This window comes from Rhinatrema bivittatum, chromosome 12, assembly GCF_901001135.1.
Source record: "Rhinatrema bivittatum chromosome 12, aRhiBiv1.1, whole genome shotgun sequence".
Taxonomy (NCBI): domain Eukaryota; kingdom Metazoa; phylum Chordata; class Amphibia; order Gymnophiona; family Rhinatrematidae; genus Rhinatrema; species Rhinatrema bivittatum.
Window position 1 is genome coordinate 84890225 of NC_042626.1, and position 16823 is coordinate 84907047.

The following is a 16823-nucleotide window of genomic DNA, read 5'->3' on the forward strand; positions in this document are numbered from 1 at the left end:
TCCTGCCGCTGAAGAAGTCTCCAACGGTGGCACACGAGACATGGAGCAGGAGGGAATCCCGGCAGGGAATTCCCTCGTAGGAGGAGTCAGCGGTGCAGCTGCAGCTGCACAGGAGGGAGCAGCAGTAGCAGCAGCAGCAGCGGCAAGGCTGTGAAGATACAGGGAGGTGCAGCTCAGCGGAGGTCTGGGCTGCGAGGGAGAGCAGCAGCATTGGGCCGGCTGGAGAGAAGGTGAGGGCCTGCCCGCGGGATGGGGTCCACGGACAGGGTTGTAACAGGATGTTAGGGCTAGGGAGGAAGCTCAGTGACTGGACCACTGGCAGCCTCCACCCCTTTTCGGGATTAGCTTTGATACATCCCACAGATGGGGATTGACCTGCCAGAATGCAGCGGAAGGAGAAATTATTACTTAACTGATAATTTCCTTTCCTCTAATGAGAGCAGATCAATTCCAGACCCACCCTAAGCTGCCGATGTTGAAATTACGGTTAGCCTTTTCAGGGTGAACATTGCAGAGTATGATTCCTGCTCTTCAATGAAGACTGGTAAGTGGCTTTTTAGCCCCTTAGTTTAGTGCATATGTTATTTCTTTTTTTGAGCTCAGTGTTCCAGTTGGGTTGGAAACATGAGTAATGGATTGTTAATGTTCAAGTGTAATCAGTTTGTCCACAGTTTGGCTTTTCCAGAAAATACTGGTGGGCTAATGCTGGGGCAGGACTATATAGCTGTGATGTCAACTTTTGCTCCATCTCCATCTGCTGGCAGAGGTTCATAATCCACTGGTGGAGATTGACCTGCCCTCATTAGAGGAAAGGAAATTATCAGGTAAGTAGTAATTTTTCCTTTTCAGTGCTTGCAAAAAAAAAAAAAAGAAATAAAGAAAGTCCTACAAAAACGTTCACGAATGCCACTGAAAAATAAGATGACAGTAAGCGGCCTTAAGGCCTGTGAGTGTGGCAAGTTCATGCCAGTGACTGACACCCACAAGCTCTGTTACCATTACCTTGGGCCATAACACAAGCTGAACAATTGCCCAGCGTGTGGCAAAATGTCCCCAGTGGCCCAAAGGGCTAGAGCAGGTAAAATAGAAGAGCATGCGCCACTTCTTGCATGTAGTGCTTCTTCATCAGTCTTACTGGGCAGTATATCGAGCGAGGGATCAGCTCATATGTCTCCTTCACACCGACCTGTGCCGTTCACGTTATGCAAAAACACCAAAGACCTTTGAAACCACAGAATGTTTCACAAAGTGACAAAAGCGCCATTGATGCACTCGACAAATGCCTAAAACATCATGCATTGACACTGCAAAAAGCTGCAGTGCCAGACTGTCCAAAGCACAATGCATCTGAGAAACACAACACACAAAGTATTGGAGAACAAATGATGAGCCTCAGTGCACTGGAAGCATTGAATGATGGAACACTCACAGCATAGTGAGTCAGCATGACAGAAGTGTGCCGGGAGTACGAAACATAGTGTATCAAAGGATCACAAACAGTCAAAGCATTCTGTGGGGAATTATGAGCTTTGCTCCTGATGGCCAGCAGGCTATGTCAGGGGTTAACTCTAACTTCCCTTCTCTCTGACCTTTGCACTGAATGCAGCAAGACTAGCACATCTTAAATCTCTAGCTTATAATTAACCCTCACTGCCTAAGGAGAGGATACCTAGCTGCCACGTATTCAGCTGCAGGCAAAAGACAGACACATATATGGTATAAGCTTCAGCAGCCAATAAAATGATCTGTACGCACCCCCTGAGCCAATGGTCTAATGACACGTCTGTATGCTATGGCTAGGAGAGCCAATGATATAATGACACGTCTGTATGCTATGGCTAGGAGAGCCAATGATGTGATGGCACATTTGTATGCTATGGATGTATGTACAATAAAAAGGGACCCACGGGAGTGTTCAGCCCTTTTGCCCCTTTTGCCATGAATCCTGCCTGATGTGTCTTCATTGCCGCAACACATTCTGTGTCCAAGTCTCTTTCACCTAATGCAATCACTTATTCCTATAACCTCTCTGGCTTCATCAACGCATTCCTCAAGGTATTGTGCCAGAGATCAAGATAAATCCTCTTCTATGGCGTTGCAAGCCTCTAGAACAGCCAAACACCTTTACTTACCTCAGGATCCAGGAAGAATTTTGCCAACTGGTGACCCAACCATTTTGAGTGCTGTTTTGCCAGTTCCCTATGCGAGACTTACTTTCCCACCTTGCTATATCCACCATTTATCAGAACATTGCCAATCTCGCAACTTGTAGCGTAAGGGCTATGCCTCGAAACCCGATCCAATTAGTTCCATTGTTCCACTAATGTCCACCAGACCCCAGTGGTACAGAGTGAAACCATACTGGTAGCAGAAGAGGATTATGCACCTCCTTCCCTATGTCAACAGATATAGACATGATTGGAACAGCTCACAGATATTGTAAAAGCATTCTTTAAAACCTTTTCACTGGGACCATCAACAATTCTAATTATGCAGCCTACTTATGCCACCTATGCTCCACAAACTAGCAGGCCTCAATATACAGTCATGCCAGGAGCTCCATCCTTTTTGTCCCAGGATAGATTGTTACAAGACACAACATCCCCAATTAAAGGGAATAAAGAAATGTATCCATCTACAACACACCCTCCATCCTATCCACAGTAACATCCTGTCTTGCCATGTTCGACCTCACCCTCTTTATCAGCAGAACCATCACAAGGGGAGTCACCAGGTAGCTCTTCGAGGATCCCTTCAGACCCATCTCTGCTACCACCAGATCATATATCCCCACCGGAGGACCTGCCTATCCAAGATTTGTGAAAAAGATGGGCAAGTAACATAGTAACATATTAATGATGGCAGAAAAAGACCAAAATGTCTAGTCTGCCCAGAAAGTTTTCCAAGGTAGTTACTGCTGCTCCGTGCAGGTTACCCCCATGTTTCTGTTAAGGGTAGTAACTGCCATTCTGTGCTGGTTATGCCTTTTTATTTATTCCCATCCTCTAGACTTTAGGGATCTATAGGGGCGGATTTTAAGAGCCCTGCTCGCCGGTAAGCCTATTTTACAAAGGCCTACCGGCGCGCGCAGAGCCCCGGGACTCGCGTAAGTCCCGGGGTTTTCGGAGGGGGCGTGTCGGGGGGCGGGCCCGAACCGCGCGGTGTTTTCGGGGCGTGTCAGGAGCGTTCCGGGGGCGGGCCCGGGGGCGTGGCCGCGCCCTCCGGACCCGCCCCCAGATCGCGTCCCGGCGCGCTAGCGGCTCGCTGGCGCGCGGGGATTTACTTCTCCCTCCGGGAGGCGTAAATCCCCCAACAAAGGTAAGGGGGGGGGGTTTAGACAGGGCCGGGCGGGTGGGTTAGGTAGGGGAAGGGAGGGGAAGGTGAGGGGAGGGCAAAAGAAAGTTCCCTCCGAGGCCGCTCCGATTTCGGAGCGGCCTCGGAGGGAACGGGGGTAGGCTGCGCGGCTCGGCGCGCGCCGGCTATACGAAATCGATAGCCTTGCGCGCGCCGATCCCGGATTTCAGCGGATACGCGCAGCTACGCGCGTATCTACTGAAATCCAGCGTACTTTTGTTGGCGCCTGGAGCGCCAACAAAAGTACGCCTATTCGCGGTTTTTGAAAATCTACCCCACAGTGTTTATCCCATGCCCCTTTGAAATCCTTCACAGTTTTAGTCTTCACCACTTCCTCCGGAAGGGCATTTAAGTCATCCACCACCCTCTCAGTGAAGAAATATATCCTGACATTGGTTCTAAGTCTTCCTCCCTGGAGTTTCAAATCATGACCCCTAGTTCTACTAAATTGTTTCCAATAGAAAAGGTTTGTTGATGACCATGGATCATTAAAACCTTTCAAGTATCTGAAGGTCTGTATAATATCACCCCTGCTCCTCCTCTCCTCCAGGGTATACATATTCAGGTTCTTCAACCTCTCCTCATAAGTCATTCACTGGAGACCACCCACCATTTTGGTCACCCTTCTCTGGACCGCCTCAATCCTGACTCTGTTTCCTTTGAGATAGTCTCCAGAACTGAACACAGTACTCCATGTGAGGCCTCACCAAGGACCTGTACAAGGGGATTATCACCTCCCTTTTCTTACTAGATATTCCTCTCTCTATGCAGCCCAGCATTCTTCTGACTTTGGCTATCACCATGTCACACTGCTTTGTCGACTTCAGGTCATTAGATACTATCACCCCAAGGTCTCTTTCCTGCTCTGTGCACATCAGCCCTTCACCCCCCAATGCATATATGTCTTTCGGATTACCACACCCCAGATGCATGACTCTGCATTTCTTGGCATTGAATCCCAGCTGCCATATTTTTTTTAGTTGAAATATTTTTATTGAATATACAACTTATAGCAGAAAAAAAAAGAGCAAGCCAATCAAACCATTGGCTGATACACATTACAGGATCAATGACTTGTCTTAACTAACACGTTTCAAGTATTAGAATACATATAATGGAAAGAGAAAGAAACAAGAATTAGGAAGAAAGGATTTAGCGGATAAGGATATGAGAAAAAGAGAGAAGAAAAATTACTTAAAAGAAAAAGAAAAAAGTGCAAAAAACAGAGGAAATCAGAAAAAGGAAGGAGTCATAGCAACAAACGCTCATCATCAAGTCGGAGGAAACAGCACATAGAAGAGCATGAAATTAATTATAATGAGGCGATGTAAGCGTCTAATGGCTTCCACACCTGTGACCATTTAGCAAGTCTACCAGACTTAATCGCCATTGCCTTCTCATACTTGGAAAACAAACATACAGTGTTCCACCATAAGTGTTCTGAGAGCAATTCACTACGTTTCCAGTTGGACATGACATTGTGTTGAGCTACAGTTAAGAGAAAATCAAACAATTTGTGATGGGGTTGTGAGAGACATAAGGAAGGGTCGGCTCCTTTCAGAATTACCATAGAATAGGAGATTGGATGGCTTAACCCCAGAATAAGGGTGACTGTACACCAAATCAGATGCAAAAATGCATTCACTAGAGAACAATGGAGGAGCATGTAGCTCAGCGTAGCCTTAGAAACTGAATAAGACCAGCAGGTATGGGAAGGCAAAAGACCAGCCCGATGTAGCTTTCAAGGTGTCCAAACTGCTCTGAGAATAATAAAAAAGGAAGTCTGTATCAGACTCCCATAAAGGGAAATACGAATGGAAGTCGATCAAATATATTTCCACATACCGGAAGTAAGTTCCAGTTCAAGATCTGAAGACCATATCGGTTGCAAAATCAATGTGGGAGACTGTAGAGAAAAACGTTTAATAAATTTATATATGCTAGAAGCCAGATGGCCCTTGTGACCTTGTTTCTCGTAGAACTCCAATAAATATTGTACCTTATCCAAGGCAAACTTGCTTAACACAATGTCATGCAGAAGAGATTGCATTTGTATCCAAACATAAAATGGAGTGATAGGCAGACCATATTTGTTTTGCAGCTGTGTGAAGGACATAAGCTTGCCAGATAACAAAACTGAAGAAAGCAACCAAATATTAGAGATGTGCTTCGTTTTTTCCTGCCGGGTCGTTTTTTGACTCGGATACTTCGTGGTAAATTTCGGGTTTCCTCATCTCGTTTTTCGAAAAAACGAAACGAGGAAACCCGAAACCAGGCCAAAAAGCGAAACGGCAAAGGAAGCTTAAAAAAAACCCACCCCAAGCATTTAAAATCCTTTTTTTACATATCTATCATACACTACCACCCCCCCCCATCCCGATCCCTCCCCAAGACTTACAAAGTAGATCCCTGGTGGTCCAGCGGGGTCCCGGGATCCATTTGCCCTCCTCCGTGCCCATGTTTCTGCAGCCGTGCTCTTTAAAATGGTGACGCGCAGCCTCTGAACTACCATGTCACAGGGGCTACCGGCGCCATTGGTCAGCCCCTGTCACATGGCCATCGGCGCCATCTTGTGCTCCTGTCATGTGACTGGAGCTGACCAATGGCGCCGAAAGCCTCTGTGACATAGTATGGGCAAAGGCTATCGGCGCCATTTTGATTACTGGCAGCCGACAATGAAATGGCTCCCGGACCCCCGCTGGACCCCCAGAGATTATTGGCAAGCCTTGGGGGGGTCAGAAGGGGGGCTCCTGACCTCCCCAAGGCTTGCCAATAATCTCTGGGGGTCCAGCGGGGGTCCGGGAGCCATTTCATTGTCGGCTGCCAGTAATCAAAATGGCGCCGATAGCCTTTGCCCATACTATGTCACAGAGGCTTTCGGCGCCATTGGTCAGCTCCAGTCACATGACAGGAGCACAAGATGCCGCCGATGGCCATGTGACAGGGGCTGACCAATGGCGCCGGTAACCCCTGTGACATGGTAGTTCAGAGGCTGCGCGTCACCATTTTAAAGCGCACGGCTGCAGAAACATGGGCACGGAGGAGGGCAAATGGATCCCGGGACCCCGCTGGACCACCAGGGATCTACTTTGTAAGTCTTGGGGAGGGATCGGGATGGGGGGGGGTGGTGAATTATAGTTAAGGTAAATGTTTGGGGTGGTTTGGGGTGGGTTTTAATTTAAAAAAAAAAAAATGTGTACCCCTCCCCCAGGCAAACCCGAAAAACGAAATTTCCCCAAAAGTCAGGGAAAATTCTTTTCGGGTTTCAGGCCTCCGAAAAAAAACCGAAGTAGGAAATTTCGGGCAATTTCCTACTTCGGGCGAACAACGAAGCACATCTCTACCAAATATTACAGTTTTGCCATATAGGCCAATTAAGTGGACAACCCCCAGTGGTGAGTAATGAATTCCGCCAGATGTGAGCCAGACCAGATATGCGCCACTTGGGAAGAGTAGCTGGTGCAAGTAAGTCGAACTCTGAGAAAGCCCTATGCAAGGATCTTAATATAGGATTGGCAGAAAGACATACTGGGAGAGTCATGCCCGGAAAACAATACAAGGGAAAAGGGGCATTGCATGCGCTCTCTATAGCCAACCAGCGGGATTGTTCCACACCTGGCCTTTCTGTATCAAAATAATAATAGCCCTGTTGCAGAATATATGCCTGGTGGTATGTATAAAAATTAGGGAAGTTAAACCCACCTTGGTCCTAGCATGTTTAATCCTCTTCGGCTACATGATTCTGCTACACTAGCCCTATCTCCACAGTTTAGCTCCCTTATTTTAATTGTAACTTTTTTTTTCCAGAGTTATTGGATACCCTCGTTTAATGTAAACCGATATGATATTCTCATTAATGTCGGTATAGAAAAGTTTTACATAAATAAATAAATAAATAAATAAATAAATAAATAAATTTGGAGAGAGCGATACGAGGGGCTTTGTTATTCCACAAAACTTTAGCTAGCAGTCTGTCAATTTGTCGATAGAATTCAGCTGAAAAGAAAATGGGTAACATGGAAAGGGTGTACGTTATTTTAGGTGCTAGGACCATTTTAATGGTATCCAGTCTGCCCCACCAAGTAAGATATAAAGGCGACCACTTCAATGTTAGATCTTTTACAGTTTGCAAAATAGTGAGTTCCCCATGGGCTATGGTTTCCGAGGGATCTGTAAAAAATGTGACTCCTAAATACTTCAGGCCCTTGGATACCTTCTGCAGGGCCGCCATCAGGGCAGTATTCTTGGGCCTGCAGTATGGGGCCCCAGGATCTACTGCCACATATGGGGGCCCGCAGCCGCCAGGCGGCAGGTGTGCTTGGGGGCCCAGACATTTTGGCTGTATGGGGCCTCAAAATTCCTGATGGCGGCCCTGACCTTCTGTATAGGGAAATGAGTAAGGGCAATTAGAGAGTAGAGATGTGAATCGTGTGCCCGATCGTCTTAACGATCGAAATCGTCTGGCAGGAGAAGAAAATCGTGTTTGGCACGATTTTTTAGTTAAAAAATCATTTTTTCCGATTAGTGCGCACTAACAGAAAATGATACAATTTGACACTTTTCAGGTCAGTTAAGGTCAGTTTAGGAATGAATATGTATTCCTATTGGCTGCCCTCTTATTTATTCATGTTACCAAGGTTCCCACTGATGGGGGATGGGAAATGGAAACAGTTGGTAGCTTGACAAAAAAAGTAATGTGATCAGTCAATGTGACTAGAACTTGTGCCCTAACCCTGATACCAGGGGTGTTGTGATCTTCCTGCACACAGTGCCCTAACCCTGATACCAGGGGTGTTGTGATCTTCCTGCACAGAGTGCCCTAACCCTGATACCAGGGGTGTTGTGATCTTCCTGCATGCAGTGCCCTATCCCTAATACCAGGAGTGTTGTGATCTTCCTGCACACAGTGCCCTAACCCTGATACCAGGGGTGTTGTGATCTTCCTGCATGCAGTGCCCTATCTCGAATACCAGGAGTGTTGTGATCTTCCTGCACACAGTGCCTTAACCCTGATACCAGGAGTGTTGTGATCTTCCTGCATGCAGTGCCCTATCTCGAATACCAGGAGTGTTGTGATCTTCCTGCACACAGTGCCCTAATCCTGATACCAGGGGTGTTGTGATCTTCCTGCATGCAGTGCCCTATCTCGAATACCAGGAGTGTTGTGATCTTCCTGCACACAGTGCCTTAACCCTGATACCAGGGGTGTTGTGATCTTCCTGCATGCAGTGCCCTATCCCTAATACCAGGAGTGTTGTGATTTTCCTGCACACAGTGCCTTAACCCTGATACCAGGGGTGTTGTGATCTTCCTGCATGCAGTGCCCTATCCCTAATACCAGAAGGTATTGGAGTGCCCTAACCCTAATACCAGGAGGTATTGCAGTGCCATATCCTGATACTGGGAGTGTTGTGATCTTCCGGCACACAGTGCCCTAACCCTGATACCAGGAGTGTTGTGATCTTCCTGCACGCAGTGCGCTATCCCTGATAGCTAAATGTTCAATGTAAACCGCTAAATGTTCAATGTAAACCGCTAAATGAAGCGATAGTTACGGTTCCTTAGCGATAGTTTTGGTTCCTTGTAAACCGGGGTGATATGTATACTATACAGGAACCCCGGTATATAAATTCTTTAAATAAATAAATAAATAAATAAATAAATAGCAGGGGTGTTGTGATCTTCCTGCACTCAGTGCCATATCCTGATACTGGGAGTGTTGTGATCTTCCGGCACACAGTGCCCTATCCCTGATACCGGGAGTGTTGTGATCTTCCTGCACACAGTGCCCTATCCCTGATACTGGGAGCGCCCTATCCCTGATACTGGGAGTGCCCTATCCCTGATACTGGGAGTGTTGTTATCTTCCGGCACACAGTGCCCTAACCCTGATACCGGGAGTGTTGTGATATTCCTGCATGCAGTGCCCTATCCCTAATACCAGGAGTCTTGTGATCTTCCTGCACACAGTGCCTTAACCCTGATACCAGGGGTGTTGTGATCTTCCTGCATGCAGTGCCCTATCCCTAATACCAGGAGGTATTGCAGTGCCATATCCTGATACTGGGAGTGTTGTGATCTTCCGGCACACAGTGCCCTAACCCTGATACCAGGAGTGTTGTGATCTTCCTGCACGCAGTGCCCTATCCCTGATAGCAGGGGTGTTGTGATCTTCCTGCACTCAGTGCCATATCCTGATACTGGGAGTGTTGTGATCTTCCGGCACACAGTGCCCTAACCCTGATACCGGGAGTGTTGTGATCTTCCTGCATGCAGTGCCCTATCCCTGATAGCAGGGGTGTTGTGATCTTCTTGCACACATCCTGGTATCAGGGATAGGGCACTGCGTGCAGGAAGATCACAACACTCCAGGTATCAGGGTTAGGGCACTGTGTGCAGGAAGATCACAACACTCCAGGTATCAGGGATAGCGCACTGTGTGCAGGAAGATCACAACACTCCAGGTATCAGGGATAGGGCACTATCCCTAATACCTGGAGTAAGGGTCCCAATACAGGGATCTGTATTGGGACCCTTACTGTTCAATATATTTATAAATGATCTGGAAAGAAATACGACGAGTGAGATAATCAAATTTGCAGATGACACAAAATTGTTCGGAGTAGTTAAATCACAAGCAGATTGTGATAAATTGCAGGAAGACCTTGTGAGACTGGAAAATTGGGCATCCAAATGGCAGATGAAATTTAATGTGGATAAGTGCAAGGTGATGCATATAGGGAAAAATAACCCATGCTATAATTACACAATGTTGGGTTCCATATTAGGTGCTACAACCCAAGAAAGAGATCTAGGCGTCATAGTGGATAACACATTGAAATCGTCGGTGCAGTGTGCTGCGGCAGTCAAAAAAGCAAACAGAATGTTGGGAATTATTAGAAAAGGAATGATGAATAAAACGGAAAATGTCATAATGCCTCTGTATCGCTCCATGGTGAGACCGCACCTTGAATACTGTGCACAATTCTGGTTGCCGCATCTCAAAAAAGATATAATTGCGATGGAGAAGGTACAGAGAAGGGCTACCAAAATGATAAGGGGAATGGAACAACTCCCCTATGAGGAAAGACTAAAGAGGTTAGGACTTTTCAGCTTGGAGAAGAGACGACTGAGGGGGGATATGATAGAGGTGTTTAAAATCATGAGAGGTCTAAAATGGGTAGATGTGAATCGGTTATTTACTCTTTCGGATAGTAGAAAGACTAGGGGGCACTCCATGAAGTTAGCATGGGGCACATTTAAAACTAATCGGAGAAAGTTCTTTTTTACTCAACGCACAATTAAACTCTGGAATTTGTTGCCAGAGAATGTGGTTCGTGCAGTTAGTATAGCTGTGTTTAAAAAAGGATTGGATAAGTTCTTGGAGGAGAAGTCCATTACCTGCTATTAAGTTCACTTAGAGAATAGCCACTGCCATTAGCAATGGTTACATGGAATAGACTTAGTTTTTGGGTACTTGCCAGGTTCTTATGGCCTGGATTGGCCACTGTTGGAAACAGGATGCTGGGCTTGATGGACCCTTGGTCTGACCCAGTATGGCATTTTCTTATGTTCTTATGAGTGCAGGAAGATCACAACACCCCTGGTATCAGGGATAGGGCACTGTGTGCAGGAAGATCACAACACTCCAGGTATCAGGGAGGGCACTGCATCCAGGTGTCAGGGATAGGGCACTGCCTGCAGGAAGATCACAACACTTTCCTCAGCTGGGCCCACCCTCTGGAACTCATTACCACCGGATCTACGCCAAGAAACCTGTCATATAACTTTTAAGAAAAATTTAAAAACGTGGCTCTTCCGGCAAGCATTTCTAGAATCGCAGGAACACTCTGACACGGGCCAAAGAGCAAAATTAGTTCACTACAAGTTCCATGACCACACCTCAAGTTCCACGACCGCCCACACCTCTTCAAGGCCCGATTACACCTCATCTGGACAACTCACTTACAACCCACTAGTAGTGAAAGCCACCTCATCTGGACAACCCACTTACAACACACCTGTAGGGAAAGCCTCCCGCGTGGATGCACTAATTCTTTAGTTCATGCATTACTGATATCTAAACACATAAACATTGGTCACTGTTCAGCTCATCATTTATTTTTAGTTATCTCCACATGAATCCACGTTATTTGACAGCCCACCTGTTTGATTGTTCCACTTGTGGATGCATTAATTCTTTAGCCCATGCATTACTCATAACCAGGCACATAAACATTGGTCCCTGATACCTGTATATCCCAAATTAACACATCATGTATTCTTAGTTATTCTCTACATGTTTCATGTATCATAACGAGTTACTGTTGTCTTTACATATATATTTTATACTATTCTATTTATTATTTATTTTATTTCAAGTTAGTTATTTACACCATTATCTATTTTATTACATGTTATTTACTATATAGATTCTCGTCATTTGATGAGTCACTGTTGTTTATTTAATATTTATTATTCTCATGTTCTGAAACTCCGTTTATTGTAACGCCTCACCGCGATTGTTTTGTTTTATGTAAACCGACCTGATTTGATATTTGTATCGAGAACGTCGGTAAATAAAAATGTTAAATAAATAAATAAATAAATAAATAAACACTCCTGGTATCAGGGATAGGGCACTGCCTGCAGGAAGATCACAACACTCCTGGTATCAGGGATATGGCACTGCATGCAGGAAGATCACAACACTCCCGGTATCAGGAATAGGGCACAAGTTCTAGTCACATTGACTGATCACATTACTTTTTTTGTCAAGCTACCAACAGTTTCCATTTGCCTTCCCCCCAACCATCACCTCAGTGGGAACCTTGGTAACATCAATAAATAAGAGGGCAGCCAGCCAATAGGAATACATATTCATTCCTAACTGACCTGAAAAGTGTCAATTTGTATCATTTTCTGTTACTCTTAGTGAGTTTCCATTTCCATTTAGTGCATTTCCATTTCCCATCCCCCCAACCATCACCTCAGTGAGAACCTTGGTAACATCAATAGATAAGAGGGCAGCCAGCCTATAGGAATACATATTCATTCCTAACTGACCTTTACTGACCTGGAAAGTGTCAATTTGTATCATTTTCTGTTATTGCGCACTAACACGATTTAACGATTTTTAACGATAAATCATTAGAATTTCTATTGTATTGTGTTCTTTAACGATTTAAGACTATATTAAAAGTATCGGATGATAATTTTAATCGTTGAAAAACGATTCACATCCTTATTAGAGAGGCAGAATAATTCAAGGGTAGGAGTTCAGTTTTGAGCCAATTGATCTTATACCCCGAGAGGTAGGTGGAAATAAGGTCAAAAAGATGTGGGAGCGACACTGCAGGATCCTGTAAAAATAAAAGGACATCATCAGCATAGGCAGAAAGTTTAAATTTTTCATTTCCAATATGTACATCTTGAATTTGATCAGATTGTCGGATAGCCGAAAGCAAAGGTTCCAAAGCCAGATTGAATAATAACGGGGCTAGGGGTCAGCCTTGGCGAGAACCTCTATATAGGGAAAAAGAGGAAGATAACTGCTGATTAATGTATAAAAAGGTGGTAGGAAAGGCATATAAAAATTGTATCCATGCCAGAAAATTGGGGCCCAGGCCATACCATTGAAGCACAGCAAATGAAAAGAACCATTCAACCAGGTCAAAGGCTTTTTCTGCATCCAACGAAACTGCAACAGCTGGGGTTGGAGCAGAGAAAACAGCCTGTTGAATGTGCAAAAAGTGGCGGGTATTATTAATTATGAGGCGCTGTTTAATAAAGCCAGATTGATCTGGATTAATCAAGATGCCTAAAACTCGAGACAGCCGAGTAGCTAGAATTTTAGTAAAAATCGTATAATCAGCATTTAATAAGGAAATGGGCTTGTAATTAGCATTATGTGTTTCATCTCTACCTGGCTTTGGAAGTACAACAATACATGCTTGTGTGAAAGAAGGCGGCGAAACACCTGTGGAAAGAAAGGAAGAATAAAAGTTGTGCAATTGAGGAAGAAGAGATTTCCGAAAAGCTAAAAAAAGTCTGAGGTAAAACCGTCAGGTCCGGGAGCTTTCTTGGTGTTGCGTTCATGCCTCTTCTCGCCCCTCGCTCCAACCTCAGTGGCAGAAAGATGAGTCTCCTGTAAGAGCGCAATACATAGAAACATAGAAACATAGAAGTGACGGCAGAAGAAGACCAAACGGCCCATCCAGTCTGCCCAGCAAGCTTTCACACCTATTTGTTTTCATAATCTGTTACTCTAAATGCTGAGGTCAGGGCCCTTATTGGTAACTTTTTGGTTCCAATTCCCTTCCACCCCCACCATCGATGCAGACAGCAGTGCTGGAGCTGCATCTAAGTGAAGTATCTAGTTAATTGGTTTGGGGTAGAAACCGCCGTAATAAGCAAGCTACTCCCGTTTGTTTACCCTGCATGTGCAATTCAGCCATTGCTGGTTGTCTGAATAAAAATCCTCTTTACTTAATTCCCTCTGTTGCTGAAGCAGTGAGCTGCGCTGGATACTTATTCCAAGTCAAGTATCATGCTTAATTGATTCGGGGTAGTAGCCACCATAACAAGCAAGCTACACCCATGCTTATTTGTTTTCCCATACTATGTAATTCATTCCTTGTTGGTTGATGCTGAATATAAATCATCTTTTCTTCATTTTTCCTGCCGTTGAAGGAGAGAGCTATGCTGGATGTGCATTGAAAGTGAAGTATCAGGCTTATTTGATTTGGGGTAGTAACCGCCGTAACAAGCAAGCTACTCCCCTGCTTTTTTGTGGATGCAAATCTTTTTTTCCACATTTCCTCTTGCCGTTGAAGCATAGAGCAATATTGGAGTCGCATTAACTGTGTGTATGTTTATTGAATAAGGATATTAATCTCCAGGTAGTAGCTGTTATTCCCGCGAGCAAGCCACCCCTTGCCGCTTCTCTTTATTCACATCCTCTAGAATTTATGGATCCACAGTGTTTATCCCATGCCCCTTTGAAATCCTTCACAGTTTTGGTCTTCACCACTTCCTCTGGAAGGGCATTCCAGGCATCCACCACCCTCTCCGTGAAGAAATACTTCCTGACATTGGTTCTGAGTCTTCCTCCCTGGAGTTTTAAATCGTGACCCCTGGTTCTGCTGATTTTTTTGCAACGGAAAAGGTTTGTCATTGTCTTTGGATCATTAAAACCTTTCAAGTATCTGAAAGTCTATATCATATCACCTCTGCTCCTCCTTTCCTCCAGGGTGTACATATTTAGATTCTTCAATCTCTCCTCATAAGTCATTCTATGAAGACCTTCCACCTTTTTGGTCGCCCTTCTCTGGACCGCCTCCATCCTGTCTCTGTCCCTTCGGAGATACGGTCTCCAGAACTGAACACAGTACTCCAGGTGAGGCCTCACCAAGGACCTGTATAAGGGGATTATCACTTCCCTTTTCTTACTCGATATTCCTCTCTCTAAGCAGCCCAGCATTCTTCTGGCTTTAGCTATCGCCTTGTCACATTGTTTTGCCGACTTCAGATCATTAGAGACTATCACCCCAAGGTCTCTCTCCTGCTCCGTACATATCAGCCCTAGTCCCCCCCCATCGAATACAGTTCTTTCGGATTTCCACACCCCATGTGCATGACTCTGCACTTCTTGGCATTGAATCTCAGCTGCCATATCTTCGACCATTCTTCCAGCTTCCTTAAATCCCGTCTCATTCTCTCCACTTCTTCTGGCGTGTCCACTCTGTTGCAGATCTTAGTGTCATCCGCAAAAAGACAAACCTTACCTTCTATCCTGTCCGCAATGTCGCTCACAAAGATATTGAAAAGGACCGGTCCCAACACCGATCCCTGCGGCACTCCGCTCAACACCACTCTCTCTTCAGAGTAAGTTCCATTTACCATCACACATTGTTTTCTGTCCGTCAACCAGTTTGCAATCCAGGTCACCACCTCAGCACTCACTCCTAAGCTTCATATTTTATTCACCAGTCTCCTTTGCGGGACCGTATCAAAAGCCTTGCTGAAATCTAAGTAGATGACATTGAGCGCTCTTCCTTGATCCAATTCCTTAGTTACCCAGTCAAAAAAGTCAATCAGATTTGTCTGACAGGATATTCCCCTGGTGAATCCATGCTGCCTCTGGTCCAGCAATTCTTGCGACTGTAGATAGTTAACTATTCTTTCTTTCAACAGTGATTCCATTACTTTTCCCACCACCGAGGTGAGGCTGACCGGTCTGTAGTTACCAGCCTCTTCTCTGTTCCCACTCTTGTGAAGCGGGACCACCACCGCTCTTCTCCAATCACTCGGCGCCACTCCCGTTTCTAAGGATCTATTGAACAGGTCACACAGCGGACCCGCCAGCACATCTCTAAGCTCCCTCAGTATCCTGGGATGAACCTCATCAGGCCCCATGGCTTTGTTCACTTTCAGTTTCCCCAGCTCTTCCCATACATTCTCTACTGTAAATGAAGTTACATCTACTCCATTCCCCTCCAGTTTCTTGTTAACTAGCGATGGTCCTTCTCCAGGGTCCTCTTTAGTGAACATCGAACTGAAGTATTTGTTTAATATTTCTGCCATTTCTTCGTCTCTCTCCACACATTGATTCTTTTCATCTTTCAATTTCATTATACCACTTTGGACTTTTCTCCTTTCCCTGATGTATCTGAAAAATGTTTTGTCACCTCTCTTTACCTCTTTGGCAATCCTTTCTTCTGCTTGACTTTTTGCCATCTTGATTACTTTCTTCGTCTCCCTCAGTTCTACCAGATATTCTTCCTTGTGCTCCTCCCTTTGGGATCTTTTATATTTCTTGAACGCTGTTCTTTTAGCCTTTATTTTGTCAGCCACCTCCTTTGAGAACCAGATAGGTTTCATTTTTCTTTTGCTTTTCTTTACTTTTCTAACATATAGATTAGTTGCCTTGGTAACTGCTCCTTTTAGATTGGTCCACTGTTGATCCACATCTCTCTCGCTCTCCCAGTCTTTTAGTTCTTCCTCCAGGTACTTCCCCATTTCATCAAAGTCCGTGTTTCTGAACTGTAAAACTTGGGTCTTTGTGCTTCTTTTCCATATCCTTTTTGTGATATTAAACCATACCGTTTGATGATCACTGCTGCTGAGATGGGCGCCCACCTGGACATCAGAGACATTATCTCCATTAGTGAGCACTAAGTCGAGTATAGCTCCTTCTCTCGTGGGTTCCATTACCATTTGTTTGAACAAAGTTACTTGCAGGGCATCCACTATTTCTCTACTATTATTAGATTCTGCAGATGGGATTCTCCAGTCTACATCTGGCATATTAAAGTCTCCAACGATCACCACTTCTCCCTTCTTTCCTATCTTTTGGATGTCTTCAATCAGATCTCTGTCCAGTTCTTCCTTTTGGTTTGGAGGCCTGTAAACCACTCCAATAAAAATGGATGCCCCATCTTTTTTTAGGTCGGCCCATAGTGCTTCTT